A 27468-nucleotide genomic window follows, 5' to 3' on the forward strand; every position below is an offset into this window, starting at 1 on the left:
TTGTCCTCCTCACTTCCTCTTCCTGGCTTCCTTACCTTCCTTCATGACTCAATTCACATCCCAGCTTCTTCTCTGTCCTCTTTTCTCAGTACCTTTCCTCTGAAATTAACTTCCATTTATAGTGTATAGAAGTATGTATGTCTATAAAAGTATAGGCATACATATATAGACAAATACATGCAGATTATATATACGCACATTATATATAGCTACATATGCATATTGTGATGCAGATATATGTATATACACAGATATGTGTATATATACATGTATAAATACATCATATCTCTCTATATATATGTGTATATATACATATACACAATGTATAACGTAAAATTTTATTATGTCTTCTCCTCCATTATAATGTGACTTCCATAAGAGTAAAGACCATGTTTTTATCTTTCTATGTATTCACAGCACTTATTTAGCACAGATTAGGTACCTAATAAGTGATTATTGACTAACTAACTGTGAAGTACCATCTTTTTAATGCAGCAATGTTGTATGGTTGATAGCACATTTTCTGATGATTCCAGCTTGTGGGTGACCTCAGGAGTAATGGAGAGATCTATGCAGTCAACAAGCAGTCTGCAGCAAGTTTCCAATGACAGCTTACACATAAGAAATAGTGTCATGGTTATCATTTCTTGATATAATGCCCCTCTCAGTCTTTAGCCATTGCCCTTCTGCAGAGTATCTTGGATTTCCTGGTGGGGACCAAGAGCAGAGGATACAAGTAGAAGTGACAACCCACAGCAGCCAAAGAGTAAGTGACTCATACAAATGCAAAGACAGAGAAAGAAATTATTGGAGCAATCAAGATATTGAGAATTTTTCTCTGCATCTGACTGACCTTCATCCATAGCCCACCATTCTATTATCAATGAGATAGATGTGTTAAGAAGCAAAGGACCCTTGCAGTGACAAGATACTAAACACAAACTTGAAACAAACTTGACTTTTCTTGAGTCATCTAAAATCAGTGTTCCTGAGTCATTCACCAAGGAGGAATTCTCAATTTTTTCTTTTTACATGGACCTCTTTTCATGTCTGGGTGAAACCTATGGACCCTTTCTCAAAATACAGTTATAAAATAAAAATATTTAGGATTACAAAGGAAACCAATTTACATATATATATATATATATATATATATATATATATATATATATATACACACATAGACACACACACACACGTAGGTTCTGAACTGTGCCTTCTCTAGAACTCATGGATTTGACAATATAAGTGATTGGAGGAGCCTTGAGTGTAGAAGAAACAGCAGACATGAAACCTAATGGTGGATTTTTTACTATATATTATTTGTTCTCATTATTTCATGTTTAAAAAATAGAGTACAGCATGGGATATGACATCTAAGAACGGCTCTCTGTTGCTATAAGGAACTGATTTCATTATGCCGGGGCCAAAAGGCTTAGTGAAATACAGAAAATTCAGAGAGGAAGTTTCCTCTCCAGCAGGTGAAGGTTCAAAGTTGTTCTAAGTGGGGAGACAAAAGACAGTAATAGCTCAAGAGTCAGTGGTTCAGGTTTTAAATCCTGTTTCTGACACTTACTACTTGCGTGACTTGGAGCAAATCTCTTAATCTCCTTGGGCCTCAGTTTCCTCATCTGAAAAGTTGATTAGATAGTCTCTGAGACCTCCTCGAAATCTAAGTCTATGATTAAGTAATTAGATAAATTCTCTCTGGCCACAGCCCTTAGACTAGAAAGGCAATTCAGTCACCTGGGTGGAGGTAGAGCTGGGAGATAAAAGGTCGTCCAGTCTCTAAGAGCCCCAGACAACCTGGCACATCTTTCAATACTTCAGTTCAACAGATGGAAGGCTCAAACTCCAAGATGAAGTTGACTCTTAAGATTGAACAGGAGAGGGATAGCATCTCTCAGTACCTCATGATGACCAGATTAAGATTGGAAAAACAGGTGGGCCAGTCGTGTGAGGAGAATGGACAGCCCACAGCTATCTACAAAATGTGAAAAGACCTGAAAGAGACATTTCAGCATGTTGGATGTATCTTTGGTGGAGTATGGTTGGGAGACCATGTTGCACGAGAAGGCACAGATGGTCACAATCTAAACATGAAAAGAACAGCTGCATCAGGGAGATCTCAGATCCATTGAAATGGTCATGAGCTCAACATCTGGGTTGTAGTCTATGTCTTTTCCCACTCCAGAATTTGGATTCTGATGGGCGTTCCATAGCATCTATTTAATTTCAATATTATTTGGTTCATATTACCTTTGAGAGGTACACATTTAGAAATTAAACAGGATAGCCTTGGAACTCTAGTGGGTCTAAGACATCCTGAACTAGAATTACTATCTCTTTTCCCAGGAAAGAAGGAAATAAAGCATTTGGGTTATTTTTGTTTTTGAGGGGGAAGGCAGGGCAATTGGAGTTAAGTGACTTGCCCTAGTTCACACAGCTAGTAAAGTGTGTCAAGTGTCTAAGGCCGAATTTGAACTCAGGTCCCCTGACTCCAGGGCCAGTGCTCTACTCACTGTGCCACCTAGGTACCCCGGAAGTGAGCATTTGTTAAGTGCTTGCTAAGTACTAGGCACTGTGTCAAGCACTCTACTAAGATCTCATTCTATCCTCACAACAATCTTAGGAAGCAAGCGTTATTATCATACTCATTTTATACAGGGTGTTCCTAAAGAATGGACCCATAGGAAATGTGGAGTTAATTGCATCAAGTTCACGTAAATCTTGCAAAGCACAGCAACCTTTGCATCACAAATGATGGAAATCATATTGAAGATGTTATTTGTTAGTATTCCAATTAAATGAAATGTTGTTGAAAATTTCATTCATTTCATTTCTTGAAAATATGCATTTTTGCCCATGTGTTCAGACTTTAGGAACACCCTGTACTTAAGGAAAATGAGGCAGACAGATGTTCAGTAACTTTCCAGGGTCACAACATCTAGGAAGTATCTTGCAAGTCACTTAACATGGCTAGTAAGTATCTGAGGTCAAATCTGAACTCAGCTCTTCCCGACTCTGGGCCCAGCCCTCTATCCACTGCACCACTTCCATCATTCCTTAATCTTGATGTTTCTTTTAAAAATTACTCCCCTGTTTCACCCCATTGTCACTGCAATTTCACTCTTCCATGCTGGGCTTGCTTGTTGGTTACTCTAAATACAAGCCCATATGGCAAAAGTACTAAAGTTTGTACTACCTTTTTGGAAATATTCACGTAGATAGTTCAACTTCCTGTTTACAAACCAGCCCTTAGTTACTCAAGACTTTTTATAGTTTCTCTCATCTGTCCTCTGCCGAACCATTTTTAGAATCTGAGGTACAAAATCAGATATATGCACTAATTAAATGACATACTCTAAAATGTTCTGATCAGCATAAGATCATGTAATTATTCCTAATAGTGCTTGCAATTTCTGAACGATAGAAAGGCCTCATTGCTATGATGAAATCCCTCAGGGCACCTCTGAAGAGTTTCTTTACAGGCCCACCCCATTCCATCCATAGTTTGGGCTCTGGATCAGTAATCCCTGTAATTCTAGTTTGGGCTGTCTTAGGCCCACTAGAGTTTCAAGGCTGTCCTGTTTATTTTCTAAAATTTATACCTCTACCAAATAGTATTGAAATTAAATTCAACCTAAAATGGTAGAGACATCCTGTGATTCTTAAGCTCATATCTAAATATTTTTAAAGGCTCAATAGGAATAGGTATTAGACCTACAAATGAGAATCCAAATGCATCCATGCTTTCTACTTTAGGGCCGACTAGAGAACACAAAGAATGATACAGATTTTACAAAGTTCTTTATATATTTGAGAAAGGACATATGAAGGAAGATGCTATCTGTCTGTATCCAGAGAAACAATTGGTAAATTGAAGTATGTAGAGAATGATTTTACATCTATATATACATATAAGTATGTACTTGTGTATATACCTACATATGTGTGACTAATAGTAGCCATCTCTAGGGTGGGATGGAAAAAAAATTTACACGATAATTTTATTATATATTTAACAGGAATAGCAAGTTGTACATAATAAATTTGCAATTTCATGTGAAATAATTTTTATTATACTATATTATTAAAATGCTTTTTTTTCCATAAATTAAAAATAAAATAAATAAATAAATTTTAAATGATACAGGCAGTGCTTTTGAATATCATCTCCCATGGACCTCATTCTGGTACAATGTCACTTTTTTTAGTCAAATAATCTTGGGGTTTGAAGGACATCAGAAATTAATCAGTCCCTACCTATAGTGCAAGTCTCTTATATGACATACATAAGAAGTGGTCCATCCAACCTTTACCTAAACATCTCCAGTGATATGGTTATAAAACTACCTCTCCAGGAAGCCCACTCTGTTTATGGATGGCTCAAATTGTTGGGAAGTTATTCCTTGTGCCAAACCAAAATTTGCCCTGGTTTAACTTCTACTTATTCATCCTATCTTTGCATCATGTTAATAATAACCAGCAATTACATAGTACTTAAATGTTTACAAAGCACCTTACAAATATTATCTCATTTTGGCCTTGTAAGTGGGTGCTATTGTTATCCTCATTTTAGAAGAAACTGAGACACAAAGAGTTTTATTTTGTCCAGGGTCACAATGCTAGTAGGTTTCTGAGGCAGGATCTGAACTCAGGACTTCCTGACTCCAGGTCTAGAATTCTACCCATCTAATCCCCATTTGCTCAACAATCTGTCCAGTATTCTAAGATGGTGATCACGCCCCTATTAAATCTCTTCTCCAGGCTTAACATTCCCAAGTCTAAATCTATTCTCATATGACACACCTTAGACTCACCTTAGCATCCTGACTACCCAGAGAACCACAGTCTTTTGGAGTTGGAAGGGATCTCAGTGGGCATCTACTCCTTCCCATACTTGGAAACAAATCCACACCATATCACATGCAATAAAAGTTTACCAATCCTTTCCTTGAAGACCTCCACAGAGACACCTACCACTTCCCGAGGCAATCCATTTCACTTTTGGGTAGCTTCTTCTAAATGTGCCCTCCTGCCCATTAGAATATAAGGTCCTTGAGGACGAGTTATCTGATTTTTGTATTTGTTTCCCTTGTGCCTAGAACAGTACCTAGAAAATAATAAGCATGTTTCTTGTCATTCATTCATTGTAAGGTGGTACCTCTTCCTTACTTGGACAATTCTATTTGTTGAAAGGAACAGATAAAGGGCATTTTTCAGTGAGAAACGCTGAGAAAAAGAAGCCTCTCACTCTTTGGGCCGAGGTATAGACAATTCTGAGTACCTGAGAAAAAGCATCTCCTCAGGAAAAAAATGCTTAAGAGTACCTGAGGGAAAAATAGCTACACACGCATGCACACACACATATAACACACACACAGACACACACAAAATATTGAAGGCAAAGACAGTTGAATTGGCTCTCCCTCCACCTCCTATGTCTGAATTTACATAAACCTATTATAGAGGCAGCATGTGGAGGGTCTAGAAAAATTACTTTTAAGCCAAGGAGTCAAATCAAGTCAAGTTATCAAACATTTATTAAGTGCCTACTATGTGCTAAGTGCTATTATAAAAAAAGGGGGGAGGCAAAAACATGGTACCTGTGCTCAAGAAGTTCATAGTCTAATGAGGGAGACAACATGTAAACAATTACATAAAAACACAATATATACAGGATAAATTGGAAATAATCACAGAGGGAAAGCACTAACATCGGGGAGTACCAAAAAGGGGTTTTTTTTCTTTTTAATAGAAGGTGGGACTTTAGATGAGATTGAAGGGAAGCTGGGAAAGCCAGGAGACTGAGATGCAGAGGGAGAGCATTCTAAGCATGGGGATGTCAGCAGAAATACAGTCAGGAGATTGAATGACATGTGCAAAGAACAGGAAGACCTAGGTTCAACTCCTTCTGATAGATACTGTCTACGTGACCCCGAGCAAGTCCCCTAAATTCTCAGTACTCCAGGTGACTCTGTAAGACTAATTTGCCAAGAAGTCCCTGGCCGGATTGGTAGAGATGGGGGTCCTACATCCAGAATATTCTGTACCCATAAAATCACACATCCAATCCCTATCACTGCCTCATTGTAAACATTTTGAGATCGAAAGCTAGGAAACCCTAATATCTATACTTTTCTGATGATTATGAGACAATTGCATATCATCTATTTATGTTGTGTCTGACAGATGTGTGAATTGTGTTTTCTTTCCTACCAGGAAAGCCTGATGTGAGCCAGAAGTAAGTCAGAAGTCATATTCAGGAGCCAATAGTGAAGGAAGAATGAGCAGAAAACAGAAAAGAAAAGCAGTTGTTCTTCAACCCAAACCTTGGCCAAGACTAGATAATCAGAGGAAGATAGGGTTGGCAGCTGCTACTTGGAGCTGATCTGGCTAGAGGAAAATTCTGCTGTTTGAAAAGGTTGATTGAAGGAATACTTTTGCTATTAGAAGCTAGTTAATATTTTTTTAAAAATAATAATAATCCTTTGCTGCATAAGAAGCTAACTAGGGAAAGTAAAGACTAGGCTGCTTTCTTCTCTTCTGCCACCTACATCCTGAAATATGGAACCCACTTGGAAGTTTGTCTACCTTGCTATGTCCTGTCACCTACGGTTTGAGTGGATGAAACCACTTAGAGTCCAGGAAAATGATGTGAATTGTGCTTCAGTTTCCTGGATTTGGGAAACCTATGTGCTGAAAGACCTGATGAACTTACAAACAAGAACTTAGCCTAGGGAGTAGAATTGAATGGCTCCATAGATCCCAGAGCTCTGGATGGAAAGAAAGAAAGAGAGGAAGGAAGGAAGGAAGGAAGGAAGGAAGGAAGGAAGGAAGGAAGGAAGGAAGGAAGGAAGGAAGGAAGGGAAGGAGGGAAGGAGGAAGGAAGGGAGAGAAAGAAAAAAGGAAAGAAAGAAAGAAAAAAGAAAGAAAGGAAGAAGGAAAAAAAGAAAGTAAGAAAGAGAAGAAAGGAAAGAAAGAAGAAAGGAAGGGAGAGAGTAAGGAAGAAAAAAAAAAGAACTTAACACTGCATCAACGGTTTGAGAGTAGTAGCTGACAAGATAAATGGCTTTGCCCAAAAGATTAGACATGTTAAACTGTTTCTTGATGAGATATCAGGGCCTATAGTCCTACCTTGTGAGTTGCATTGGGCACATAGACCCATTAGGTTTTTTCGAGTCTGTGTCCACTTTACTGGATCTGTTTGGCTATTAAAGCCTTCTGGGCCCTGGCCCCTTACTATCTTTCAAGGCTTTTAACCCCTTACACTACCAACAACAACAATTGCCCTCCCCACCTCCACAACCATCTCTGAGTACTTTGTGATGCAGTGACACTGGCTTCCTTGGTGTTCCTCTCACAAGATACTCTATGTCCTTATTCTTGGGCATCTTCACTTTCTGTCTTCCATGCCTGCAACCTTCTCCTTCCTCATCTTCACTTCTTAACTTTGCTGGTTGCCTTCAAATCTCAGCTAAAATTCTACCCTCTGTATTCTTAGAAGCCTTTTTCAATCTCCCTTAATACTAGTTACTTCCCTCAATTGATTATGTCCTATTTATCTTGTATGTGTTTTGTTTGCATACAGTTGTTAGCATATTATCTCCCCTATTGGCCTGTAAGCTACTTCAAAACAGGAACCATCTTTTACCTTTCTTTGCGTCCCCAGTGTATAGCACAGTACCTGGCACATAGTAAGCACTTAATAAATGCTTGCTGTCTTGGCTTGACTCTCCCCCCATGAACACTGTGGGCATTGGTATCAGAGTATGACCCAAGTTTATAGGGGTATTGTTATATTGTTATTATTATTACTTTTGTGGTTACTTTTGCCTTCAATGGTGACATCTTGGCTGATTTTTTTAATGGGAAATGCTATAGCTATGAGTAATAAATGTATAGTATCTCTTATCCACCCTAGAGTTATCCTTAGGATCCCCAGAGTGAGATGTAGCCATACAGCCACCACTTTAGGAAACCACTCCAACCTACCAGTGTGGGTACAGTGGGGTAGATAATCCATCCCCATCACAGACATTTGAAGGATGGGGGTCAATACCAAACCCACACTACAAAATAAGACTCATTGTTAGGAAAATTTTTCTTATATCAAGCCTAAATTGTACTTTGTAACTTCCATTGCTTCTAGATCTGCGCTTTTGGGGGAAGTCAAACAGAGTAAGTCTAATCTCTCTTTCACTAGAGAATATTTCACATCCTTGAAGACAGTTATTGTATCTCTCTTAAGTCTTTTCTTTTCCATGCTAAATGTGTTTTCTCAACTAATCCTAATCCTAGTTTTTTCATCTAATCCTTTTATGGAATGAATGGTAAGACCCTTCCCAGTGCCCAACTCTGGACATTCACCAGCTTATCTATGCCCTTCCTAAACTGTGGTTTCGAGATATGAAAACATTACTCTCTGGATGTGCTCTGGTCGATGCAGAATACAGTGGAAACTTCTTATCCTTAGAGGCTCGTTCCCTCAGAATAAAACCCAAGATTGGATAAGTCTTATTGGTTGTGGTATAAAAATATTCACAAGTATCCTTCTTAAAATATGGCACAGAGAATTTAATTTAACATTTATTTAACACCTACTATAATCACAACACTATATTGGGTGCTAATGGGAAAACAGTTTAGCCACATTCTCTGACCTAATGAAAGTTACTATAGAGCAGTAATAGATTACAAAACATAAACAGATAATTCTAATGCATAAGTGAAGACTTCACAAAATGTTTTATGAGATGTGAGGAGGAAAAGGTTATATTAGACCTTTCTAGAAGAGGAAGAATTTAAGGTGAACTTTAAGAAACATTGGAATTCAGTAGGCACGGAGTACAAGTAAAGATATACAAGAAAAAGGAAATAGTTTAAGCAAAGACACAGTAATGGAAAAGCACAAGGGATGTTTGAGAGATGAAGATTAATCCATTTGATTAATGTATTGGATGATAGATCCTTTCAAGGGAAATAGTTTGACTTAAGCCTGGAAAAGTAGAATGATGCTAAATGATGAGTGACCTTAAAGGCCAAGCAGAGGAGTTTCGATTTACTTGGCTGGTGCTAGTAAATATTTTTGAGCAAAGGAATATATAACCACATCTATGTAGAAAAAGATTAGCCTGCCCATGTTATATAGGATGAATCATGCCTTCCACACTGAAAAGATTACTGGATCTGTCAGTAGTCAAAAGACTGTTTCTTACCAACCTATGTGATGGTGGGTCCAGTAACTTACCCTTCTCTTGCTTAATCTTTATAACATGAGGGGTTTGGACTTTAAGAACCATTTTAATTCTAAATTAAATCTAATAACTCCTATGGGAATGGGGGTGGGAACATTGTAGAGTGGGAAGACCTTTTAGGAGGCAAATATACAAGAAGATTGAAATTCAAGGGTGGCTGCAATAGATAATAGAAAAGTGATAAATGTGAGAGATATGGTAGAGGTAGAATTGGGAGTGATATTCCAGAGTTGGTCTAAATTATGAAAAGAGAAAGCATAAAGAGACATTACCTCTTGGCCTGAAATGATAGGATTCACATTTTTTTGGTCACACATTTCTTTTCCTCTAAGAAGAAATAATTCTTAAGCACTTGAGACAAATAAGAATTTAGGCCATTCCTACACACACACACACACACACACACACACACACACACACACACACATTGCACTTTGTTTTAGGTCTCCAGAACAAGGCATATATCAACTTCAGTAAAAGCCTTCAACATAGGAGAGCCCTCACTATTAGCAGTTTCTTATATCAAATCTAAATTCTTTAAGTTAACATTCAAGACCATTTTCCATTGTTTTATCCATAGAGGACATAGATAAAAACTAATAATTATTCATGATGCTAGGCCCTATACGTCATTCTTGAAAACCAGTCTTAAATCATAGTTTGACCCTCTCTCCTTACAGTGAAACAATCACAAATCCTTTGACCTTATGGTTCTAATTACTCAGGCTGTCATTCATCCTTGAGGCATTCCAGGAAATCTTCCTCATCATGATGAGATGAGTTGCATTAGATCCAGAACCATGACTGATTACAACTTTCAAACAAACAAACCAAAAAAAAAGGTATAGTTTAGGTACAAGTGAAGAGGACAGGGAAGGTAATGGTATAATCACACTGTTATATATAGTCATAACATAAGATTAAGAATCCAATATTACAAGAGTGTCATTCAATAACAATAATTATATATAATTAATAATAGTATATACCCATATGTTACTACCACCATGCTTACTAATAATGATCACTAGCATTTATATAGAACCTTAAGATTTGCAAAGCATTTTACAAATATCTCATTTGATCCTCAAAACTGTGGGAGGTAAGTGCTATTATAATTATTTTCTTTTTTACAGTTGAGGAAACTGAGGCAAACAGAAGTTAAATGATTCATCCAGGGCTACAAAGTTAGTAAATATCTTAGACTGTATTTAAACTCATATGTAGTATTCTATCCACTGTACCACTTAGCTGTTATTTCTACATAATTCCCATATAATCACTTTTATGTAGCCTTAAGAAAAAATATTAGAAAGACACATAACTTTTAATCATTTTTCTTGTTTCCCCAGAGTAGGTTCATCAAAAGTAAAATGAATTAAGATGGAATATTTTTCTGCTAACCAGACAGTATATATTGAAATCCATTATTTCATTGGTATGAATACTGCCTCAACCAACACAAGGAGGCAGCATGAAGCAGAGGATGCAGAGTTAGAGGACACTTAGTTCTGCCACTTATTACCTACGTAGTTACGGGAAGTGCTAAGTCTATTTGGTTGTCAGTTTCCTCATCAGCAAAGTGATGGGGGTGGGGGGAGGGTAGAGGACTAGATGCCCTCTCTCCGGAGACCTTATTAGACAATGTGGTATGAAAAAGAAATCATCACAAGTTGGTCAATCTTTAGGTGATGAGGCTTTCCAAACTTAGCCACACTGCTCAATAGACATGAAGTTGATTATCATTTTGTCCTCAGTCCATCGCTATGACCAGAAGTCCTGTGAGTGAACTGTGGGCAACATGCAGCCCACAATACTCTCAAGTGTGGCCTGAACCAGGTTAAAAATGTCATTGGGAAGTATTTAACAAAATAAATAAGACAAAACATAGATAATATTTTATTTTAGACCTAATTTGAGACCCAATTTAATTAATTTTATAGTCAATATGTAGAGACAGGGATCCTTATGTACAGTTTAGTAGCTCCCACATTCTATTTGGTTCCACTAACCAGGACCATGCCTGGCTTTCCAGCTTAATAGTCTGTACCAAAGCTTGAGCTTCAATGGAATAGCCTTTGAGAACTAGACACACACAATGAGCCTTTAGAGTAAAACTTTGTGAAGGTTGTTAAACACCTTGGAGTGTTTAAAGGAGTAACTATTTCTAAGGATGAGTTGTTCATTTACAAATACTTCATGCTCCTTCCCAATAAGTAACATTAGGAGTAAAGAGAAATGTTATAGATTAAAGATTCTGATTTGTCCACCTCTTTACTGCAATAACTAAAGAAGAAGAATGGTTCTTTAATGAATTCTTGAAGAGTTTGAATAGGGATAGGGATAGGGAATAGAAAAAGAATGGGCATTTAGCTGTACAGTGGGTAGAGTGCTAGGCCTGATGTAAAAGACTCGTCTTCCTGAGTTCAAATCTGGCCTCTGATACTTAACAGCTGTAGGACCCTGGGCAAGTCACTTAACTCTACTTGCCTCAGTCCCTCACCTATAAAAGGAGCTGGAGAAGGAAATGGCAAACCATTCCAGTATCTTTGCCAAGAAAAAACCCCAGATAGGGTCATGAAGAGCTGGACACAACTGAACAATAGGAAGGGAAAATATTATTATAGCCAGTGGAGACAAGGATGCTGTAGTCATCTCAGAATATGACTATCCTAAGGGGGAAAAAGTGAAATATTGCTTTTATACCTCAGTTTTCTATTTCATTTTATAATATGGTAGTATCATGCTGCTTATACAAATACTTTATTTGAGTAATAACAATAGCAAAATTTCATATTTTTTAAGGTTTAGAAAGTACTTTCATCTCCTCATCAAGTTTTTTAAATATTCGCACTTCTCTAGTCCTACATTTCCAGTTGAAGATGAGGAGTTATTAAATATACATGAAAGGAATTGGATTTGATCATCTCATATTTGCTGAGGTCTATAAACAACAGTTCAGCTATTTTGTCAACAGCTGTAAAATTATTTGCTATAGATGGAGACAATTTCTATCTCTTTCTACATATATTTTGCTCATGCAATACTCTTTGAAAACAAAGAAATAGCAATCTCCTGACAAAGAATATGAGCAAAAAGTTCTCGAAAGAACTGCAAACTATTAATAACCATATGAAAGGTTGTTCTAAATCACAAATAGTAAGAAAAATTAATATTTTTAAAATGACAAGCATTTACCTCACACACAGCAAATTAGCAAAGATCACAAAAGATGAAAATAGTTTTGATAGACTGCAGAAAGTAAGCATTGAGAGAGCTGCAAATTGGCAAAAACATTCTAGAAAGGTATTGGAAATTATGCTTTTTTAAAGTGATTAAAACCTTCATACTTTTTGACCCAGTTATCCCACCATTAGGTATTTATGTTGAGGAGGAAGGAAGGAAGGAAGGAAGGAAGGAAGGAAGGAAGGAAGGAAGGAAGGAAGGAAGGAAGGAAGAAAGGAAGGAGGGAAGGAAGGAAGGAAGGAGGGAAGGAAGGAAGGAAGTAATATACAGGGAAACAAAGAAAGATACAAATGAGAATAGAAGGAAAAATAGAAAGAAAGGAGGGAAAGAAGAAGGAGGCAAGGAAGAAAGAGAAAGAGAGAAAGAAAAAGAAAAATTTCTTCTACATTAAAATATTCACGGCAAAAAAATAGAAAAAACAAAAACCTGGCAACAAAGCAGATGCCCATTGATTAGGGAATGGCTAAACAAATTATGGTGCATTAAGATACTGGAATATTGCTACACTGTAAGAAATTATGTGTATTAAGATTCATAGCATAGAAAGAATTCTGTGAACTGATACATAGTGACATAAGCATAACTCAGAGAACAATATGTGCACAGAATGGAAATGGATAGAAGACACCATGATTGAGTGCTATGAAGATATTATGAATAGGCTTGACTCCAGAAAAGAGATGGGAAAATTTACCTCCCTTCCTTCTTTGCAGAAGTAGGAAGACAGTAGGTTTAGAACATCATATATACTGTCAGACTCAGTTGGTATATTGTATAGTTGGGATGAACTGCTTTTTTTGTCCTCTCAGTTTATTCTTTGTCACAAGACATGACTCTCTGGGAAGGAGGAAGGAATATTCAGAAATGAAGGTGATGTAAAAACAAAAGATGTCAATTACAAATTAGATTGTTTAAAAATCTTTTGATCATGCCTATCTAAAAAGCGAAGAAACTTTCTTTAAAACCAAGGTGTCCAAAAGTTAAAACATAAAAAATTAGGCAAAATGTAAATGAAAAAGAATATTAAATTAAAACTTTTCCCCTCCATTCATTGGCACCATTTTAATAGAATATGAGCCTTTAGAAATAACTGAAAAATATTAGTACAAATGTTAGTATATATTAGCTCACTTGCTATTCTCATTTCTCTTAAGTAATAAAAACTGTCGACTGATTTAATGAGCTAAAGATCAAAAGATCACTAAGGACACTTTGAAATGGCTCATTTTAAAAAATCTTAAAACTGAAGGTGATGTATATCAGCAACAAAATAACCATTTCCATCATAAGTAACTGTTTTAGTGGGGTTTTTTCCCCATTCTTTCTCAAAATTGGTTTAAGACCAGACAAATACTTAGTCAGCTGTGTTTTTAACCATATGATTAAGATGAAATTCTAATCTAGTCACAACATAAAATTTTGTGCTAATTTCATTATGATGAAATTCAAATATAGTCACAAAATAAAGCTGCCTTAAAGAATGATACACTCACATAGAAACCGATAGTTGCAGAAGCTAATGTCATGCATTCTACCAAATACTGTTTATATAATCCAAGAATCAAAGTTATAGTTATTATTTGAATAGTCAGTTGGACTCTAATGACCTTCATCCCAAATTTCTTTCCATCTCTTACACATGCGGCTCACTTGCTGACTCCAGATGTGACTACTCATAGAGAAGTTACTCAGTAAGAGGGGGCTGAAAACTGGGCCCCACAGCTTCAATTTGCCAACAAGAGAACTGAGAGCATCATACACAGACAAGAAGTCATGAGGATCCTTTAACCACTCTCCAGATAGCTAACTATACCCAGGGAGCTTTGGTGGTTTGGTTTTTTCTATGAGGGAGGGGGAAACAGCAAAATTCTAAACAACACAGGTTATAGACTCCAAAAATATTTACCTTATTGTCTTCATAGAGGAAGTTAGCAGCTGGCTGGGTGAGTCTGAAAGTGTTCTTTGCATTACCCCGGAATATAAAGCCTCTGACTCAGACACTCACTTTTCCAGTTTCTGATTATAGGATAATACAGAGTAACGTAATTAAAATGAAATTATTTACATGTTCTTTGTATAGTATATTAAAAGACATTTGGTAGAGTATTAGCTAGACCTATAGTCCCAGGCTAGTTCTTTTATTGTAAAAAAATTAAACTTTCTAAAGAGAGAACAACAATCTCCCTGTTTTCTTCTCCACTCCACTGATGGTGACTTCCAGATACTGATGTCCCTTCCAACACCCTGGACTCCCAATTCCTCAACCTCCTCAAATCCCATGACCTATATTTCCACTCTGCCTCAGCCACCCACAGGGATGGTTACACCTCACGATCCACCTTGAACTTTGAAATTCCCTTCTCTGATCATAATCTCTCGTCCTTTTCTTTCTCCCTCTGCTTCACTCCTAAAATTATTCTTGATCCCTTCTGCAACCTCTTTTCCTTCCATTCTTCCTTGTTCTCCCAATCTATTCCCATTCACAGTCTTGACCTAATCCTTTATCACTTGAGCTAAGCACTGCCCTCCATCCATGACTCTTTGGCCCCCTTATCGCTAATGCACTCTCTGCTAACCCTCAACCGTGAGTCATCTCAAAATTCTCCTCTACTTTTACTCCTAAATTGCTGAACATGACTGGAGAAAGTACAGAGCCACGCTGACCAGGTCCACTACCCATTCATATTATCCACTTTCACCTGGGAAGTAGATGCATGTATGTATATTTATTTATGTTATTTATAGACATATGTGGGTATAAATACATATTTATGCATTATAGAGATAACTTTATTAGTGGAAATGATTTTAAATAAGAGGTATTACATGTGCTTTGCTGCTGCATCCTAAAGACCGAGGGGCCTTTTCCTCATAGTTGTAGCTAAAATCTCTATGCTGTATCCCTCTATTAGAATATAATGTATTTGAGATAATGGATGGTCACCATTTTTGCATTTGTATCCTCAGCACTTAGCAGAGTGTTTGGCACATAGTAAGTTCTTTACAAATTTTTTATTCATTCATTCATCTAGAGGACCTACATCTTCCTGAACTGCAGTCCTTCATTGATAACTACCTACTAGACACCTCCATCTGGATATTCCATAGGCATCTCAAAATCAACATGTATGAAGCAGAGCTCGTTGTATTATCTCTCAAAGCCAATCTTCCTATCTCTAGGTGGGCATCAACATCCTCCAAGTCACCTAGGTCTTCAACCTTCTCTCTACCTCAATTCTCATATACAATTATCTTACTATGTCAATTCCCACTCCCAACCTGCTCAAAAACCATCAGTGATTTTCTATTGCCTTTAGGATAAAATACAAAATCCCTGACTTATCATTAAAAGCCTATCCCAATATGGCTCCCAATTGTTTTCCAGTCTTAACTATATAGTTCTATTGGTTATTTCCCATCTATTTTGTGTATGACTTGTTTGTCCATAATTATTTGCATGTTGTCTCTCCTATTTGATTGTGAACTCCTCAAGGGCACGGACTGTCTTTTATGTGTTTTTAATATCCCCAGGATTTGGGCAGTGCTTGGCACATAGTAGGTGCTTAACAAATGTTTATTTACTGACTTTCTATTGTTCTCCTTTATACACAGGATACTCCAGTCAAATTGGCTTTCCAGATGTTCTCTGCATGAAACATTTCATCAGGTAGTCTCTCATGTCTGAAATGCATTCTGTCTCTATATCTGCCTCTTAGAATCCAGTGCTACCTTCAAAGCACAGAGCATGTGCTGCTTCTTACATGAGACTTTTCCACATTCTCTAGTTGTAAGTGCCCTCTTCCTCTTCAAATTATTTTTTATTGCTTTATATGTGTAGTGAGGATCTCTTTGGGCTCACTGTCCCAGAGCCAGGCTACTGTATCTCCTCAGGGTTCTAGCAGTACTCCTGAAGGGTTTGGAATGCTCAGTCTTCCACCATTTATGTTCCCTTCACTTTTGGGTGCCAGTAACTGGCACCAAAATTCCATTTTACTAGTTAACATAAATAGCTTTTTGATTTGGGTGGTTTTTTAAGGACTGGATCTCCTTATCCCACTCAAGCTTGAAGTATAAGAATTTTGATTTGCTTCCTTTCTGACCTTGGCCATTTCACTCTCTTCTTGGGCAACCCTGGTGACCCCCTACTGTGGGGACTCACTACATTAATACACACAGATTCCCAGACTCCTGGATTCTTGATGGTTCTCTCTCTTAACCTTTCAAAACTCACAAGGTTGGAACCTCTAGATTAATCTTCTTTATCAAAAGTGAAAGAACAAATAACAAAAGACAGAAGCCAATTTTCATGAGGCCATGTGCCAGCTTCAGAGGAAGAGAGACTGAGGATTCTACCCTTATAGCTTTGTCTCTCATTGGATGCCTGGACATCTGCAAAATGGAGTCAAAACCAAGATACAAAATCCAGTTAAGAGAGAGAGCCGAGGAGAATGACCAAGCCTCTGATCAGTTAGCATCTTTTGAAAGCACCCCTGTTTCTGGCTACAAATCCTGAAGTTAATAGAGTATAACCATTTATAGAACGTCTAGGCGTGATTCAAGGCTTCATTATCATACTTGCATTACACATCCTCACTTAGAAGTAGGCTACTCAACCTTCTGCATATGAGGATAGCATCAGAGCCATGTGGCATTCCCTTGTTACACATAGACTTTGTATCCATTTATCTGTGTCATGTATTCCCCAGTTGAATGTAAGCTTCTTGAGGACAAAAATTATTTCATTGTTGTATTCATATCCACAGTGCCTTGAATATATTAGGTCCTTAATAAATGCGTGTTGAATTGAAATCTTATACCCTTCATCTAATCCCCACTTTCTCTTTCACCTTCAGCCTCTTTTTATCTATTGGCTCCTTCCCCCTTGACAAAAATTCAAACTTTCCTTATCTCTAAAATCTTTCCCTCCAAGCTATTATCCTCATTCTTTCCTTCCATCATACACTTAGAAAGAATCTTTCCATCTTCTTCCTCACTACCTGCTCATAACTCTTTGCAATATGACTTAGTACATCCTATAGATGTGCTAAGACTCCACCTAGCCTCTCAGGTGACAATGACTTCCTGGTAAGTTCAATGGCCTTTTGTTTGTCCTTACTCATCTCCCTGGAGCTTTTTTTTCAGCATTTAACACTTACAACCACAGCATCCTTATAGATGCTTTTTCCTCCTCTGGTTTTCATGACACTTCTCTTGGTTTCCTATCTGCTTTCTCTGAGACTCCTTTATTAAATCGCCATCCTTTTTCTACTCCCTAAATGTGAAGACCTCCATGATTCTGGGCCAAAATCTTTTCTTGTTTTATGCTTGGCATAATGGCTAGAGTGCTTAACTTGGAGTCTGGAGGACACAGGTTTGAATCTTGATTCACACAGTTCCTTGATGAATGATACTGGGATGTCACTTAAGGTGCCTGAGTTTCAATTTCCTCTTCTGTTAAATGAGAAAGGTGGAATAGATAACTTCTAAGACTCAGTCTGTCTCTAAATCTATGATTCTATGATCTATGACAATGTGATTCCTTGTTGACCTCATTCACCCTCGTGATTCAAGTATCATCTCTGAGAAAATGTTTCCTAAATCTATATTACAATTCCTAATTCCTTTCCTAAACACCTGTCCTGCATTGACAACTGCTTCCTAGACATCTACATCTGAATGACCTCTTGATATTTTAAATTCATTATACACAAAATGAAACTCATCATTTCACCCCCATGTGGCAAGGCCAAAAACACTTCGATTACTACAGTGTTTTCCATGATGTCTTGTCTCTCTGGTTCTCTATCTCTTATTATGTGAACACAGATATGGTTTGGTTTCTTAGAATGTTATAACTTCATATGCTATCCCTACTCCAAGGAGTATAAATGAATTATTATTTCTTCCTATAGAATAAACACATGAATGCATATATTTATACATAGCTATATTAATAAGGAAGGTCTCATTAGGAGTTTTATGTATTGGTATTTTATTTTGTGCTTCCCCTTGAAATGGAAAGCAAAGTGTGACTTTTTGTTGTTTTTGTTTTTGGAATGGTTCTCAGCACTAAGGCAATCAAGTGCCTTTGATTGAGTCTTGCCTTTGTTTGAATCAAGAGTCTTTGAATCAAGAGATCTTGATTGGAAACAGTATATATACTCTGAGGTTAACATTTTGCATTGGGGCTCACTCATTGGAAGAGTGATCATGTGATTTGCCAGACAAGACTCTGGGTAGCCATTAAGGAGCAGCTCAGTTTTGAAAACCCAGATGTTGGTGCTTCTCTCTCTGGTAACTATGCATGTATTGCTATGGTCATACAGTTAGAAGCCTGTCTATTGGTTTGTGTTATTTTCTCTGTTTGTAATTTCTGTTTGTATTTGTACTGAAGTTCAGGGTACTGACTTTTTCCCCTGAACTAAGTGAATAATATATGTATGTTCAATTAAAGTAAGATTGTTAACCCCTTAAAGTTGCTTTCCTTTAGAAAAGAGAGATAAAAGAATCTGTGCTAGGAGCTCTCCTGTGTGCTGGTGTTGTTGGCCTTATACCTCCACAGTAGCTGCAAGTAACATTGTTGTTACACTTCTACAGAATCTGAACTAGCATCTCTATTTAGAATCCAAACAGGGTTGAGGGGAGAGGGAGGGAAAGTAGGTAAGGATAGCAATGACTTACTCATTACCTATAACCAGTCAGCTCCCAAGTCCTATTTTCTATCCATAGCATTTCTCAATTCTGTCCCCTTCTCTCTGCTCACACTACCTGTCCTAATTCAGGCCCACATTACCTCTCATACCTGATTAGTCTCCCCACCTCCAGTATCTCCCTTCTCCAATCCTTCCTTTCCAGAACTACAAACATTTGAAGATATATGTCTAACCATATTATTCTCCTGATAAAAATCTTTCAGTAACTCCATAATTTCCTCTAAGATCACATACAAACACCTCAGTTTGGCATACAAGTTCCTCAACATTCTGACTCTAACCTATATTTCTAATATTATTTTATGTTTTCTATTTCATATACTCACTTTATGTTCCATCTAATTCCAGCTTCTTGGTATTTCACAATCTTATCTTGTTTTCTTGCACATCAATATATTATTACACATTGATTAGGCTGTATTCCCAGAGTGCATTCACGCCACATCTTCATATGTTAAAATTCTTATACTTAAGTTTCCACGTGGTTCTGCAACGTCCATTAAGCCTTTCTTGAACTATAGGATGCAACAAGAGATATTGAAAAGATCATTGGCTCTGAAGTAAGATACTACCTACGTGGACTTGGGCAGCTCATTTAACTTCCAGAGTCTCAGCTTCCTTATTGTAAACTGACAGAGTTGAACAAGGTGGCTTCTGAGGCTCCTTCCATCTTCTGATCTATATTCCCACCTGAACATGTTCCCTCCCTCCCTGAAATTTTCTCTTTCCTTTACAAGAGTCTGCTTCATACTATACGTATTTGAGTAAATGTTACATCCTCCCCTATTCACTTATATTCTTTTGGGGAACCATCACCAGTCATCTTGACTTATGTCTTACCACTGGACTCCAATGACTCTGGAGGAGAGAGTGAGGCTGACGACTTTGTGCAGCTTCGCCTCATTTAAATCCAATTCACTCTCAAGTCGATACATCATCCTCATGATGTATCATCCTTTTCAAGAACAAGGGATGGACAACAACAAACAATAACCTTTTGGAGGGTCAGGGATTGTGTCATTTCTCATCTAATTCTCAGCACCTAGAACAATACATTGACTATAGCAAGTATTTATTAAATGTCGAATAATCCTTGTTATTGTTGTTATTGCATGTGTATACAACTATAAGGTAAAGAGAGAAAACATTCCAGGAAGAGGGAAGAGCCATGGAGACATAAAGTGAGTGGAGGGGACTAATGAGGAGTGTGGAAAGGTAAGAATGGCCCATGTTGTGAAGACCTTTAACTGTCAGACAGAGGAGTTTGTGTTTGATCCTGGAGTTCATTCAGAAACCACTGGCATTTGTTGAATGGAGGGATGACATGGCCAAACCAAGCTTTAGGAAAATTACTTTGTAGCCATATTGATCAGAGTGGAGAGAATGTTAAGGGAGGGAGACCAATGAGGGAGGAACTGTAATAGCTCACACTGGAGGTAATGAGGACCTCAACTATGGTGGTAGCTCTGTGGAGGGAGACAAAAGGATACATATGAGAGATGTTATAGATAGCAATGAAAATTTAATCTGGCAATTGTTTGAACTATGGGGTGACAGTGAGGAGTACAGGATGACATCAAAGTTGTGAACCTGGGCAACTAGAAGGCTGGTGGTAATAAGGGAATTCAGGAGATGGGTGTGTTCGGGAAGAAAGATAATGAGTTCTGTTTCAGAGATGCTGAATTTGACATGCCTACAGGTCTTTAAAAAATGGAACTTGCTTTCAAATTCCATAAAATCCTGACCAGATAAAGTTTTCATAACCATGAAATACCGAATAGCTCATGTTGATTTATCCTTTGGTGTTCACTTAATATACACTTTAGTGTACTTACCTTACAACGAGGTGTATGATTTGTGCAAGGAAGACTAGCACTTCTGGTATGATGATTTGCGGAGCCCTTTTTCAGGGTTGCTTATCCACCTTTACTGGCATCTAGGTAGTTCAGTGGATAGGGTGCCAGGCTTTGAGTCAGGAAGGCTTATCTTCCTGAGTTAAAATCTGGCCTCAGTGTGAGCCTGGGCAAGTCACTTAACTGTGCTTGCCTCAGTTTCCTCTTCTATAAAATGAGCTGGAGAAAGAAATGGCAAACCACTCCAGTATCTTTGCCAAGAAAATGCCAAATGGGGTCATGAAGAGTTGGACATGACTGAAAATGGCTGAACATCCACCTTTGGTGTTCACCTGATGCTCAACTCTCACCCATAGCATAGCATCCACACCTTAGTAACCATCTTGGCAGACAAGCTAAACCAAGTTGAGGATAACTGACAGGGTTCAAAATTGTCGGTAGGTTAGGGGGTGTCTACCCCAAGCACGTGAAGACTTCCCATGGCGGAATGGATGGATAAAGATAGTTTGTGAAGAGAGCTGGCCCTGTGCAGCTCCCTCACCCTCCTTTCCTGGGCCAGCAAAAGGCATCTATGGGGCTGCTACTGAGGCTCGTCTCTATGGCGAGGATGATGCGGAGGAGCACAACAATCACATTGGCAGCTGTAGCGCCAATGCCATACCCACAGAGGCTGTGGCTGCAACGAATATGCTGGTATAGTTCCGAATCATAAAATAAAACAGATTCTCCCCATGGAAGGTAAAACCAAAACATTTATTCAAACACCAGAAAGCCAAATCCATCACAGCAACAAAGAAATCCATGCACATTATCAATGCAGGGGGCATCACCATCCCCAAGCCTTCCCTCTGTTAGGGCCTTCCCACAACAAGGGCAAAGTCACTCCCTTTCCCACTCACACTAGCGGCTGCTCTGTGTCTCTCTGTCCCAGCTGTGATTGCTCTGTCTCACTTCCGCTCTGTTCTGCTCCACCCATTCAGCAAGCTCCTCCCACCACAGACTTAGGCGACTCAGGCTTCCTTGTAACTCAAGCAGGTCACACGGGCCTATTAATGGATGGGAAAGATCTTCCCATTGCATTAACAATACGTTAACAACACAGTACCAGCAGAGTTAAAAAAAAATAAAGGATAAGAAAACATATTTTATAAAATATTTTATAAAATCAAGTGTAATATTTTGATGCTTGTTGGCATCTAAACCCTTTGTGTTCCCACTATGCCAGCAGTGACTGTAGATCATAGCCAAAGAATTTATATAGTGTGGGCTTGAAACCTGGATGACAAGATGAAGAAAATTTGTCAAATTATACATAAGTATAATTGTGTTGCCACGGACACTGAGTTTCCAGGAGTGGTTGCCAAGACCCATTGTAGAATTTAGAAGTAATGCTATCAGCACCAACTACTGAGATGTAATGTAGACTTGCTAAAGATAATTCACCTTGAATCAACATTTATAAATGAGCAAGCTGAATACCCTCCAGGAACTTCAACATGGCAGTTCAAGTTTAATTTAATGGAGGACACGTATGCCCAGGACTCCACAGATTTCCCAACAACCCTGGGAATCCAGTTTAAAAAGCCTGAGGAAGAAGGGATTGAGACACATTATCTTGCAGAACTTTTCATGACATTGGGTGTCACTCTGTGTGAAGGAGTCAAGCAGCTTTCGTTTCACAGTGCTTATGACTTCAGCTGTTTAAACAAAACCCTGACCGACTCTAAGTTGCTTGTAGAAGAGCTGGACTTATTTGAGATTCTCTGATTGTTCTTTTCAGTCATCTGTGATGACAAGTACCTCATGAAGAGCTGCAAAAACCTCAAGGGTGGCCTGTAGGAAGTGGCTGAGTCACTGGAGTTGGAGCAGATAGGGCCACAGCACCAGGCAGGATCCAATTCCTTGTGGAAGGAAATGGCCTTTTTCAAAATAAGAGAAATGTTCTTTGAAGATCACATCAACAATGCCACATATTGTGGGCACTTGTACAGCCTTGGTTCAGGCTCCTCCTATTTGCCCAATCGTATGGGGAATGCATACAAAGAGCAGGCCAGCAAGCAGCCATGACATGAAGTGGATGAACAGGCCTTGGTGTTTGGAACTACATGTGCTTGTATATAGGTTTTATCTCCAGTTAAATCCCTTGGCCAGTAGACAATAAGGCTTTTTCTTTTTACCCTGCCTTTTCAAACTGTTTTTTCTTTTGCTTTTCAGTCCTAATTATGATCATTCCTTCCACAGAGTCTGATAAGTAGAAAAGTCTTCATTTTAAATTTGGCTATATAATTAACTCATCTGTTAGCAAGCATATGTGGCCAAGGGGAACATCTGTATCATACTCAGTCTTTTGGTAAAAATATCTGGTCAGCATTAGTTTGTATCCCACCCGTCTCCCCCCATTCCCAGACTAAAAAGCACTGACTATAACTTATTGCCCTGTTTCATGTCTGTCCCTTCCAGCATTCAAGAGTTTTAGCTATTTGAGATTGTGGACCATCAATTTTGCACTTTAGAGAGTGACTCAGATCCATCATTTTAGTAGAAGTTTTGGTTTTTCTTGCTATTAGACTGAAAGTTGATCATTTGCAGTTTTCCACAGAATTCTCTTATTTTGGACCCATGGAACAGTCTATTTACTGTGCTATAAATTGTTGATTTGGTAAAGCTCTCATGAAAGGGAAAGGGGGGATCCTGAAGAGCCAAGCCCCCTTCTTACTGTCCCTAGGGTTTTGGAACCCCACTCACCAGGCCCAATGGGTTTTGGGTAGGTCTCTGAATGGACTAGAGAAGTGATTCGAGGCATCTTTCCACCTATGTGCCAGAGCTGCCGGCACCCACGTGGTGGGCCATGCCTTTGTCTTGTTCCATTTCCTAGCTCACTTTTACACCCACCCCCCCAAGCTGTCCCTTGACACTCCCCCATGATAGAGTCATATTTATCAAGCCCTTGTTTTGGCAACTCCACAAGTCAGTAAGTCCAAAGAGAGCAAGTCACCTTAGGTCTTATACCAAATTAAATTAGAAGAGATGAGATGATGCTTTAGTAGTTGCTGCAAAGACAAATATTATTAAGAGATGACAAAACAAATTAGAGTGAATAAAGTCAGCTGAGGAGCATAATGCATGTTTATTTTGTGTGTTTATCATTGCAATATATTTTCTATGTATTGACAGAATAACTGTAAAATACTTTCTTAGCCATGTAGACAAAAGCACGTGAGCAGGCCAGAGCATGTGAAGGGAGACTTTGCTAATGAGTAACTAAATACTACTCAGAAATGATGATGGACAGCAAGTCATGGTGTGCGTGTGTGTGTGTGTGTGTGTGTGTGTGTGTGTGTGTGTTACTTACCCTTAACTCAAGTCTTACTAGCTGTTTGCCAGATTGGCTTGTTCCTTTGTATTTAACATTCTTTTCTTGTTGAATTATGATGCTGTAACTAAGTGGTCCTTCTTCAGAAAAGTTACTTGCAAAACGGAATGTATTATTTATTTTTAAAGCTTTTGTAAATAAAGACTTCATAAATGTTTTCTTAAAATAAAAAAGAACAATTTGTTCCAATGGTCATGAAAGCAACTGAAGCAGGCACCATGGAGCACTTAGAGCTTCATCAGACATGAAAGATGCCAGGGTTATCAACTGCATCCTGGGCCATCACCAGTCATCTAGACTTTTGTCTTGCCACTGGACTCTGATGACATTGGAAGAGAGAGTGAGGTTGGTGACTTTGTGTAACTCTGTCTCACAAATCCAATTAACTCACAAGTCAAGACATCACTCTGTGATGTCATTGGTCCTCTTCAAAAATGAAGGACCAACGATAATCTTACAACAGCCCTATGGAATAGGAGGTATAGATATTATTATCCACATTTTGCATATAAGGAAATTCTAAGCTCTTAAGTAATTTCCTTATGATAAGAGAGCTAGCCGGAATGCAAAACCAAGTCTTCAGACTGAGCTGGAGTTCTTGGGGTTTTTTTCCTTCTTTTGATTCACTGTTATCTTGTTCTGACAGAACAAAACTCCCCAACAAACACCCAACTCAAATACAATCCTTGAAAAAAAATAGGGACCTATGCTTTAATGTTGGCAGTATGGTACTAATATTGACCTTTGTGCTTCTTGGAAGTTTGTTGCCTCTCCATGTTAACTCCATTTACAACAACAAAAAACAACAAAGGCCATTGTGTACATTGGGTTCTGGGCTCTGTGTTTTCACTTTGCATCAAGTCTTTCCATGTTTCATTAAATTCTTCATTTTAATCATTCCTTATAGTGCAGTAATACTTTATTATATCAGCATACCATAGTTTGTTCAGACATTCTTCAATTACCAAGTATTTGTATTCTGCCATGAACATTTTATGCACATTTTTTGTTTCATTTTATTTTTAATATCCATAGCCTACTTGAAAGATAGTTCTAGGAGTATAAGCTCTAGATCAAAGAGAATGAAGACCTAAGAAATTGTTTTCTTACATAATTCCAAATTGTCTACTGGAGTAATTGTACTAATTCATAACTCCACCAGGAGTGATTTGGCATGCATGCTTATCTTCCCACAGTCCCTACAATAATGAATTCTCATCTTTTAGTATCTTTCCTACCTTGATAGTTATAATTGATAACTAATTTTCATTTTTCTGATTATTAATAATCTTGTAAATTTTTCATATGATTTATAGATACTTTATACCTCTTCTTGTGAACATTAGTTGTTCATATCCTTTGGCCATTTGTTTTTTGGGGTATATTTGTGGCTGTGTTTGTGTGTGTGTTTCTTAAATAATTTGGATGTAAGGCTATTATCAGAACTATCCAATACAAATATTTTCACCGTTCTCTATCTTTTCCCCTGATCCTATATGCATTGATTTTAGTCCCCAGCAAATAATCTCCCCTCTCCTCCACTCCCCTAAAGAACTCATGATGCTACCCCTGAGGAGGAATCTGCTTTAACCAGCCCATCACTAAGTCTAAATGGCAGGCAAATCACTGTTGTGCCCTAAAAGTATCAATCAACTCAGCCATCAGCTCTTCCATAGCCAGAAGTGAACTTAGTGGTAGAAATGTAGGTTAACAACCACTTCAAATTTGAATTATCTCTCCCCAGTAACTGTTGTAGCAATTTAGATTTGAAGATATTTCCCACCTATTAACAGGCCATGTGATCTGCTTACATTACAGGAAGCCTAAGGCAAGTGTGATGGGTTCCTGACATGAAAAGGAAGTTATGTCATAGGAAATGCAGAGAGAGAGAGAGAGAAAGAGGGAGAGAGAGAGAGCACGTGAGCAGTTATGGCTGCTAATGACTGCTAATGGCAACCTTCGTGATTGTTAGAACTGAACAGGCTGACTTAGCTGTACTGTGAGTTTTGGGGGGGGAAGACCCCAGCAGGGGGCTGGAGAGGTTTTGGGGTGGCGAGGCTCCAGCTTGTAATGTGTGTGGAATGTTTTACTGCTCTGATAGATTGGATAAATGGCTTGTGGGATATGGTTCTCTGGTGTCTGAATAAATGGTTTACTTCTTCTACCTTCTTTGTGGAGAGTCTCATATACTTTGCAATACACAACTACACAGGCATTTTGACAATTATCATCTACATTGTTATTATTACCTTACTGTTTCAGTGACTCAACTGACAGAGGGGCAATTCCTCCCCAGTTGGGAGTGAATGTATTTTTACTTCTTTTCTTGTTCTATCTTCTCAATAAATGTTCCTTTATCAGAGCTAATTGATGTAATTTGTTTATCAATGGTATCAGGGTTAGAAAAGTAAGTCCAAAACTTCAGTACAACTATTATATCAAGTTATTATATATATATATATATATATATATATATATATATATATATATATATATATATATATTATACCATTGCCTACTGACACCTTAAACTAAAAAACAGTATTCCTTTTAAAACTAGGCAAGCAAAGTTGGGGGGTGGGGGGGAAATGTCTCAGCTCTGCCTTCTGTGCCTAAGCAGCTCCCTCACACCTCAGGAGACCTGGCTCTAGATAGGGATGAAATAATTGTGAGTGCATTAGCATTTACAAAAACGACCATCTATCAGGGCATTAAAACTTCACAAATACAGAACAGTAGAACTATTTAACATGCCTCTTTAATTGAAAAAATATAATAGATTTATATTCAATGAAGAATCTTTGATGAAAATATTACAAGTTAATTAGAGATAGAGAGTATTACAACATGCAATATGGATAATTTTCATTACGTTAAATTGAAAAGTTTTTGTACAAACAAAGCTAATGCAACCAAGATTAGGAGGGAAGCAGAAAACTGGGAAAGAATTTTTACAGTCAGTATCTCTGATAAAGACCTCATCTCTAAAATATACGGAGAACTGAGTCAAATTTATAAGAATA

The 27468-nt window shown here is 38.0% G+C and overlaps 1 pseudogene; it reads left to right on the top strand.

Moving 5' to 3' along the window:
- Window positions 1-22290: 22290 nt before the first annotated feature.
- LOC118837505 lies at window positions 22291-23139 on the top strand (annotated as a pseudogene).
- The last annotated feature ends 4329 nt before the right edge of the window (window positions 23140-27468 follow it).

Source organism: Trichosurus vulpecula, chromosome 1, assembly GCF_011100635.1.
Source record: "Trichosurus vulpecula isolate mTriVul1 chromosome 1, mTriVul1.pri, whole genome shotgun sequence".
Classification (NCBI taxonomy): domain Eukaryota; kingdom Metazoa; phylum Chordata; class Mammalia; order Diprotodontia; family Phalangeridae; genus Trichosurus; species Trichosurus vulpecula.